The 9,959-nt window shown below is 43.1% G+C and overlaps 1 long non-coding RNA gene across 1 annotated transcript; it reads left to right on the top strand.

Annotated features, from left to right (window-relative positions):
* The first annotated feature begins 3,959 nt into the window (after positions 1–3,959).
* Positions 3,960–7,147, top strand: LOC130113740 (uncharacterized). The gene is made up of 3 exons (XR_008810352.1): positions 3,960–3,972; positions 4,739–4,833; positions 7,040–7,147. It is a non-coding gene; the product is annotated as an uncharacterized LOC130113740 (long non-coding RNA).
* The last annotated feature ends 2,812 nt before the right edge of the window (positions 7,148–9,959 follow it).

Genomic DNA, 9,959 nt, shown 5'->3' with positions numbered 1-9,959 from the left:
GCTGTGGAACAGTGTGAGAGCAACAGTGACATGTTCATTGGCACAGTTGACGTGGAACAGGACTTATGCATCGAAAATGTTGACAGTGCAGAGATGGAGGATGACGATGACTGGACTCAAGATCTGATGATAAACAGGAGGAATGTGATATTTAAGCTTGACACTGGGACAAGGTGCAACGTAATGTCGTCAGAAACATCCAACTCACTGGACTCCAGAGAAAAACTGAAAAAAATCCACCTGCAAGCTTGTTGCATATTTCAGCCACAAGACAGCACCACTTGGCAAAAAACCACTCACCTGTCTGTACAAAGGACAAAAACACAAGATAAGAATTTGAGATAGTACAGCAACATGTTCCAGCAGTACTGGGCAAATCAACATGCATAAAGCTAGGCCTGGTGAAGCGAAAGACTTTGATGACTTGTTTTCTGGATTAGGATGTTTACCAGGAAAACACCATATCCAGATTGATCCAAATATTGCACCAGTTGTGCATGCCCCGTGAAAGATTCTAGTAGCTCTCAAGGATCAAACAGTGGAGGAGCTACACAAAATGGAACAGATGGGAGTCATAACAAGGCAAATAGAACCAACCGGCTGGGTGAATAGTATGGTGACAGTGGTTACACCAAAAAAAGACAAGGATATGCATGGATCCATAAGATTTAAATCAAGCCATCAAGCAAGACCACTACCCACTGCTCACAGTTGAAGAGGTTGTCTCCTGCATGCCTACTGCCAAGTACTTTTCAGTACTAGATGCCAATCAAGGTTTCTGGAAGATCAAGCTGGATGAAGAAAGTTCCAAATTATGCACTTTCAACACACCTATAGGGAGACATCGTTTCCTGTGTCTACCCTTTGGGATTTCTTCTGCATCTGAAGTATTCCAGAGGTCCGTGGCACAGATGATTGAAGACCTGGATGGGGTAGTCAACATCATCGATGATCTGCTGGTATGGGGTGACACCATTGAGGAACACAATCTAAGACTGAGGAAGCTCCTGGAGAGAGCATGTGAGTACAACCTAAAACTGAACAAAAGTAAATGCAATATCAGAACTACAGAGATCAAGTACATAGGTAATGTAATTATCACGGATGAGCTAAAACCAGATGATGAAAAGGTCAGAGCCTTTGTACAGCTACCACCACCAAAAGACAAGCAGGAGCTATTGAGGTTTATGGGCATGATTCAATATCTGGCCAAATTCATTCCCAACTTGTCAGAGGTCAGCGCTCCATTCCGAAAGCTATTAGAGAGCAGCATTGAATGGCACTGGTAAAATTAACAAATGAAAAGTTTTGACAAATTGAAGCAGTTGGTTACCAATGCCCAATGCTTAAATTCTATGATGTCAATAGACCTGTGACATTGTCTGTGCATGCCAGTTTGGAAGGAATAGGAGCTGTTATACTACAGGATGGGAGGCCTGTGGCGTATGGATCATGAGCACTTACGGACTGTCAACGCCGATATGCTCAAATTGAGAAAGAGTTACTTGCCATAGTTTACAGGTGTGAGAAGTCTACCAATATGTATATGGCAGAGAAATTCAGGTTGAGAGTAATCATAAACCACTTGAGAGTATCTTCAAAAAGCCACTCCACCGAGCTCCCATGAGGCTACAAAGGATGCTTCTCAGGCTGCAGAGGTATGCTCTCACAGTCACCTTTAAGCCAGGAAAAGAACAGCACATCACTGATGCTTTGAGCCATGCTTACCTCAAAGAACCAAAGGAACAGTTGCTAGGAGAAGAGCTGGAGGTCAACTGGGTCACACCTCAGCTACCCATCTCCGAAGAGAAGTTGAACATGTTCAGGGAAGCAAGAGCAGATGATCCGGAAATGCAAATGGTAAGAGACATTGCAATGAAGGGATGGACAGCAGAAAAGAAGGATATTCCAAAGGAAATGCAGAAATACTGGACATTTAAATTTGGTGTTAAGTACCTCTCGTTGATCCCTTTGATGGACGATGATGTAGTCAATGAGGTGCCAAATTGTTAGAACGAGGGTGCCTCCAGGTTGTTTTAAATTTGTTCTTCTGACGAAGAGTGTGTGTTGGCAATGGTTAGGCTGTGTTCTGAGCATGTTAACAACGGGATGCCATTGGAGTTTTTGTTTCCAACTCCTTCCTTGCCAATTATGCCTCTCCACAAGTTGTAACTTTGTCCTACTCTGGCATTGAAATCTCCAAGCAGGATTAACTTATCCTTCTTGGGGACTTTGGTGAGAACATTGTCCAGGTCGGTATAGGATGGAAGAAAAAAAGAAAGCCTTTACTCCATCTTGTTAGTCAAGTGTTGGAGCATATGCGCTGATGATAGTGGTGCCCAGTTATTTATCATTTATCACCAGGCATTGATTGATGCCAAGAGGAAGCTCAACAAGGTGGCAAAGGAGGCTTTTTTTGATGTCAAAGCCAAGACCATGAGTCCTCAACTCCTCAACTGCTTTTCCTTTCCAGAAGAAAATGTAACCACCCTGCTCCTCTTTCAGCTGCCTTTGGTCAGCCAGTCGGGTTTCAAAGAGTGCAGCAATATCAATGTGGGATCTCCTCAGCTCTTGGGCGATGATGGCAGTACACCGCTCAGGTTTGTCGCTGTTGTTCATGAGGTTTTGTATGTTGCAGGCTCCAAAATATATGAGTTTCTGTTTCTGACTGCATAGTGATGATCCATCTCAATGCGGTGGTCCAGACGGTATGAGGCAGACTATGTTTAGATCACCTTTTCTAACCCCCTCCCCTACTGGGGTGAGCAGTGCAGATCCTAAATAGGGCTGCTCAGTCGTGGGTGCAGCAGCCGAGAAGCCCCTCTGCCTCAGTCCCAGGGCTTAGCAACTGATCATACACCCACCGCCTGTGTGCCATGTTGTGGCTAAGGGCTGCCGGACTTCACTGTCCTGTCCCCATCACCTCTTCCTGATCACCACAGGACTTTGACCCAGGATGTTTATGGGTTGACACGTGACAGCTTTTTACGTGGAGTGGCTGATGTGCCTGCAGTTGCCACAAGGTCCTTGGCAGGGGGTGGCCAGAGTCCAATGGCATGGAGAACCAAGACAATTGGGGACCACCCTCTGTTGCAGCCTTCATCCACCTTCACTGCCGTTGTGACCCGGAGACATCTTCCACCAGTTCCGCCGTTTGAGGTCTTTGTTGGATCGTCTGGAACCTCCCCCTTGACCTATCGGCCTTGGTTGACCCTACCAAGAGCCAAGCTCCGGATGACATAGCTCTTGGGCTCAGTAGTACAAGCAAACTTCTCCACAATGGCAAGGCTATCCAGGAGAAGTTGCTGACACACACACATGCTCTCTCTCTCTCTCTCTCTCTATCTCTATCTCTCTCTCTCTCTCTCTCTCTCTCTCTCTCTCTCTCTCTCTCTCTCTCTCTCTCTCTCTCTCTCTCTCTCTCTCTCTCTCTCTCCCTCACACACACACACAAACATCCACACATGCTCTCACTCTCTCTCTCTCTTACACATAAACAAATCAATCTAATATCATGACAAACAATATATTTACAGTGGCACATAAAAAGATATAAATAAAAAATGTACGCACTCTGTGTTTGTCTCTGAGTCAATATTCTGCTATTGATTGTGGGCTTGATTTCATTTCCACATACGCCATGCTGATATTTAAGGTAACCAGAGCAATTAAAGTTAATTGGAGGTGAAAATCGATCATCTCATTGAGCTTTATTGGACTGAACAAACAGATTGGGGCGTTGAGCATCGACTGAATTCTAATACAAATCCATCAAACGGGCCTGTGCAAATAAGTATGCCAATAAAATTACGCTTGGTGGGCCGGAAACAGGCTTGAAAAAAAAAGGGCATCACCTCACAGGGCGTTAATCAATATTACAGTGCTACCTACATAAGGAGACCATTGAGATGGGAAAGATACATTCTCCCTGCAAGGCTCTTTGTCTTTCTCTGAGACTTGTTTTAGGCCTGGGTGAGTAACATTCTCTTCTATGAGGCTCCTCTATGAGTCTGTGTGTCTATGGTTGGGACTCACCTCTCTTAGTAATGAGGACCATCGGATGGTTAACATCAGTCAGATATGAACTGTGCAGGTAAATTTGTTGCTATTCGTTTTGGGATAGTTGGCTGTGATGTCTGCAGGAGCTCCAGCCTCTCTCTCTCTCTCTCTCTCTCTCTCTCTCTCTCTCTCTCTCTCTCTCTCTCTCTCTCTCTCTCTCTCTCTCTCTCTCTCTCTCTCTCTCTCTCTCTCTCTCTCTCTCTCTCTCTCTCTCTCTGGTGTTTTTAGGTTCTTCTGTGAACAAGAAACTGACTTTTTGCAAGCTTAAGACAGGCTTATCAAGATATCTTTGTTTTAAGTCTCATAATGCTCATTTCAAGATATTGTTGGGAACATTTGTTGTAGATATTAAATTTCTTATGGCAGATATTATAACTTGTATTAAGGAAGTGCATTCATTCCCTGATTCTGAGACTTATCACTTAACAGGAAAAGAAATGTTACAAGAAACTTGATTTGATGTGAATCCTTCTTATTTAGAGTGAACGTCTTGAAACAAGTCCTATTAGCATGAAACAAGTACATTTTCTTTAAACAAGCAATACTATTTGCAAGTGGGGTAGGAACATTTCTCCAGCAATATCTTGAAACAAGGGTTATGACATATAAAACAAGATACAAATCCCTTGTCTTGTTTTCGTTTGCACTTTTTATTTTCACAACTCTCTTGTCTCCTCAGGTTGCAGTCATGGTGGTTTTGAATCACATGGGACAAGTGGTCCTGCTGTCAACCATCCTCTTCAGCCTCACAGCCTCACTACCTCCATGGGAAAGGTATGAGTTGCCCTGGTAACAATTTCTCTACTCGCCAGGTGTGTCAACGAGTCATTTAAAGGGGCTGTCAACAATTTCATTTGAGAACTCTTAATATTTAGTCAAACCTTTTCTACATCCCAACATCAAGTAAGTGGATGCACTGAAAGAGAAAAAAATCTAGTTTCTGTGGCCACCTTAGGCACCACAAACAGAGACAGAAATGTTTCTCTGTATCATGCTCCTTATCAGCCAATCAGGAGCATCCTTGTGAGCCATTGGTCTTCATTGGTTGCTGTCAATCAGTTTGCACATTCACAAGGCTCTAAGGCAGAAGTGAGGGGATGATATTTTCAAAGTATAGCTAGCTCTTTCTAACGTCCACCCTGGATCTCCTACCCCCACTTATTTTCAACTCATATTCCAAACTTAAGCACCCCTGGAGCTTGTAGAGATTGTGTCTGGCTCAGGGATATTTAGGTGCTTAACAAATGCATTGAGTAGTTGTGGAAAAAAGCCTAAAAAATGTACAGTTATTTGAAGGCATCTTTGGGGCTTAGGCCCAGACGATATCCTTGAGCCTGTCTAGAAAACTGAAAGTAATAAAAATATCAATATGTTCCACCATGACCTCATGGAAGAAATACATGCCTTTTAGCTTACAGACAAGTGAGCCAGACCTGTTCCATCTCCTCTGCCAGGAAATGTCCCTGTTCCCAGCTGAGACAGAGAAGTTCAGACCCTTTCTTCTTCAAGGCTTCCTCGTTAGCGTGTGTTGCCAGCACCATCAGGATGACATGCTTGCCAAACAAGTCTCCTCCAGTTCTTTCTGTCCTGAGCTGATCTTGTTGCCTCCAATAATTTCAGACTAAGCCATTCTTTGATGTCATCATGATACTGCCTTTTTGGTCAGCCTCTCTTGCGCTTTGCTGGTGTAGTTCCCAAAACTGCTGTCTTCGTTAATTTACTTCCACCTGGACGACAGGTATGCCCAAAGAATGATAGCTTTCTTTTCATTATATGTGTCATTAGTCCTCTTTTTGTTCCTAATTCATTAAGGATGCTCGCAATTCGTTCGTTTCTCTGCCCAACTTATTTGAAGCATCCTAGGATAAAGCCACATCTCTGCAGCCTCAGTCCTGTTTACCATCGCCTTCTTCAATGTCCAACTTTCAGCTCCACATGAAAACACTGGCCAGACGAGTGCTTTAAGTAGACTGACTTTCACTTCTTTTCTTATTCTCCTGTCTCTCCATATTGGTACCATCTCCATCATTTTTTTCTTTGCTAGGGTAATTCTGATTTTTATGTCATCTGTACAATCACTGTCATTTTTCTTAACTGAACCCAAGTATTTGAAGCTCTCCAGGTGTTCTACATCTTGTCCATCTACTGAGATTGCAATATCCGACTCCCCCACTTTCACGCACTTTGTCTTTTTCACATTCAAACTGAGCAACCTCTTTTTCCCTGCCTCATTGACTTGACTCAACATTTCGTTTGGATCTTGCTGTCCATCAGCTGCTAGTGCCATGTCATCTGCAAATCTAAGATTGTTTATCTTATAACCACCTATGCTCACGCCATATTCATCTATATCTGCCTCACGCATCACTTGTTCTGTGTATAGTGTGAATAAGCATGGGGATGCAATGCAACCTTGACGTACACCCGTCTCTATTGGAAAAGCTTTTATGTTCTCACCATCCCATCTCACCACTGCTGTCTGGCCAATATATAGACCTTGAAGTAGCGCAACGAGGTGTCTAGGGAAACCCATTTCCAGCATGATGTTAAAGAGCTGTGTGTGGCTAACTGTATCAAATGCCGTTGAATAATCAATTCCCTTATTATCTGTGTTGGATACCTTTACCCATAATTATTATTGAAAACCTTGGTGTATGTGCATTCTTGCATTAGATGATTTTATAATTAGTACGTTCATCTTGATGCAATTAATGTATGTCTATTTTTATTTGCACACACACTATAGATAGATATATAGATAGATATATAGATAGATAGATAGATAGATAGATAGATAGATAGATAGATAGATAGATAGATAGATAGATAGATAGATAGATAGATAGATAGATAGATAGATAGATAGATAGATAGATAGATAGATAGATGAAATGGAGAGTTACACAAAACAGCTTTTAAACAGGGTTGTTTTTCTAATTCATACAGTTCTGAGCATCTTGTGACTTTGTTTTTACCACAGGGATGAAGATGATGTCAAGGGGCTTTTAAGAAGCAAGTTTGGCCGTCTAAACACACAATCACTATTGGCCAGGAATGACTTGGATGCTGTCATTGAAGCAACGTTAAGGTTGGTTATGATCTTATATATTTAAATATATATATATATATATATATATATAAACTTTTTTTTCTCCGGAAACCTTCAATGGTGTTGATAAAAGTGCTTAACAATGAGGAGCGGAATATTAAGATATTCCACTATAAGATATATATATATATATATATATATATATATATATATATATATATATATATATATATATATATATATATAGTGGCGGTGGCATGGTGGCATAGTGGTTCTGGGTTCGAGCCCTGTGGTAGTCCAACCTTGGGGGTTGTCCCGAGTCATCCTCTGTGTGGAGTTTGCATGTTCTCCCCGTGTCTGCGTGGGTTTCCTCTGGGTGCTCTGGTTTCCTCCCACAGTCCAAAGACATGTAGGTCAGGTGAATCGGCCATACTAAATTGCCCCTAGGTATGAATGTGTGTGTGTGTGTGTGTGTGTGTGTGTGTGTGTGTGTGTGTGTGTGTGTGTGTGTGTGTGTCAGCCCTGTGTGATGGTCTGGCAGCCTGTCCAGGGTGTCTCCCCGCCTGCCATCCAATGACTGCTGGGATAGGCTCCAGTATCCCCGCAACCCTGAGAGCAGGATAAGCGGTTCGGATAATGGGTGGATGGATGGATGCATACATAGTGGCTAGTCTGCAAAGTTGTTGTTTATGCTTTTGCTCCTCTTATTTTACAACAACTTGTGACTTTATGTGAAACACTACCTGTGGTTTATACTCTTCGAGTTTTTCCTTTCATTTACGCCCTCATATTCCAGCCAGATACAGGGACGATTGGGCCTGGAGCGGAGGAGGCAGTTGGGGGACATTGAGTTTTCCAACAGATACGCTGAGTACCTGAGGTCAAAGGCCAAGCACAACTCCATCTGTGCCTTCCTCAGACGCATGCAGGGCGTCAACAGAAGGTACAGTTTCAGTTTCTTCGGTTTTGTTTGGCTTTGGTTGAAATTATCTGGTTAAACACACAAGTGATGAAAAATACAGAGAAAATTATGGAGCTATATCCCAAATATCATCACAAGTAAACAACAGAAATTATGACTCGGCCCAATGGAAACAATAACTACACCTATTCCTCTTCTACCAAAGCTAGAGCTCTACATAGGTGTCCTAGACATCTTGTGTTATGCTATGACTTAGCGTGTTACCTCCGGCTTGGTCGGGTGTCCCTACAAACACAATTGGCCGTGTCTGCGGGTGGAAAGGCGGATGTGGGTATGTGTCCTGGTCGTTGCACTAGTGCCTCCTCTGGTCAGTCGGGGCGCCTGTTCGGGGGGGAGGAGGAACTGGGGGGAATAGCGTGATCCTCCCACGCGCTACGCCCTCCTGGCGGAACTCCTCACTTTCAGGTGAAAAGCGGCTGGGGACTCCACATGTATCGGAGGAGGCATGTGGTAGTCTGCAGCCCTCCCCGGATTGGCAGAGGGGGTGGAGCAGCGACCGGGACAGCTCGAAAGAGTGGGGTACAGCAACTAACTATCTCTCTGTTTATTGGCAGTGGGTTAGGAGGGGACACAGAGAAGGTGAATGTGCTGTTGAGGCAGTACCTGTGCCCTGCCGTGCACCCCTGGACATCTGACCTGTAGCTGGGCTGAGTTTCTGCTGGATCATCACCGCAGCCGTCACACAGTCATAAAACAACGGTGGTCAATTTTGAATGGTTAAGAAGTTGCCCTGACACAAAGTTTACACAAGCACTTCAAGATTACGTCAATCCTCAGGGTGTAAAATGGTGCTCTGTTTAATTGTTGTATGTAATCATGGTGTCTTGGTGATATTTTTTGTCAAGACAGACATGGTTCACTTTCACTTCATACCCAGTGCTGTTGTAGAGGAAGTACTTGTACTAGTGTTTAGTATGTTTTGTACGTATTATTTATGTGTATATAAATAATACTGTATATATTGTCGACTTGCACACTTTGTTATGAATAAAGCTTATTCAGAAAATGGAAGTTTCAGCGGTCTGATTTGTCAGAGATGCATTTCAGGAGTAATTCTCATACATTTGGGACCCCCGTTTTCCCATCCATCCATCCATTATCTGTTTGGATAATGGATGGATGGATGGATGGATGCTGCAGCCTATCCCAGCAGTCATTGGGCGGCAGGCCCAATGACTGCTTGGATAGGCTGATTAGATATTAGATTTTTCTTGCCGACAGCAGACATCTGTTATTAATCTGACACAGAATCTGACATGACACTATATCTTACACCATATAAAATGAGCTTTAAATGTCACCTGGAGCCACAAGTATGAGTGCTTTGAGTTATGGTGAATTCAGACAATTTAAAATGGATTTTTCTTTATTTCCCTATTTGCAATTCATTCTGTTTTTCCATCTGCAGTTCATACAGTATTGATACCCATCAATATTGTTCAAATTCAAATCTTGTACAGGGTTTGAACATTAAAACAACCCAAAGTTTGAGTTGAAAGTAATTAAACCATCTCATGTGTGAATGAAAGGGAAATCTGTCAGAAGGAGGTTTCCACGGGTGAGGTGTCAACGTGTACGCTGCTGCACAGAACAACACAAAGTTCTCTATCAGGCTGTGCAAAGGCTGTAAATCAGGACGACTCCCATTCAAAGGTTTGCAGGTGGTCTGTGATCTCACTGTGATGGAGTCTCATATCCCTGACAGAGCTGCCCAACTGATAGGTGACGGGGTGTGTTTATTTATTCATCAGACTTTGAGGCTGATGAATAAATAAACACTCTCTTCTTTCCACTTCCTCCTCCTCCCTTTCTGCTGCTAAAGCTGCCTTCTATCGCTCTAAAATCCTATCATCTGCCTCTAATCCTAAG

Source organism: Lampris incognitus, chromosome 6, assembly GCF_029633865.1.
Source record: "Lampris incognitus isolate fLamInc1 chromosome 6, fLamInc1.hap2, whole genome shotgun sequence".
Classification (NCBI taxonomy): domain Eukaryota; kingdom Metazoa; phylum Chordata; class Actinopteri; order Lampriformes; family Lampridae; genus Lampris; species Lampris incognitus.
Note: the sequence above shows the minus strand (reverse complement) of the source record. Positions and strands in the feature narration are given on the sequence as shown.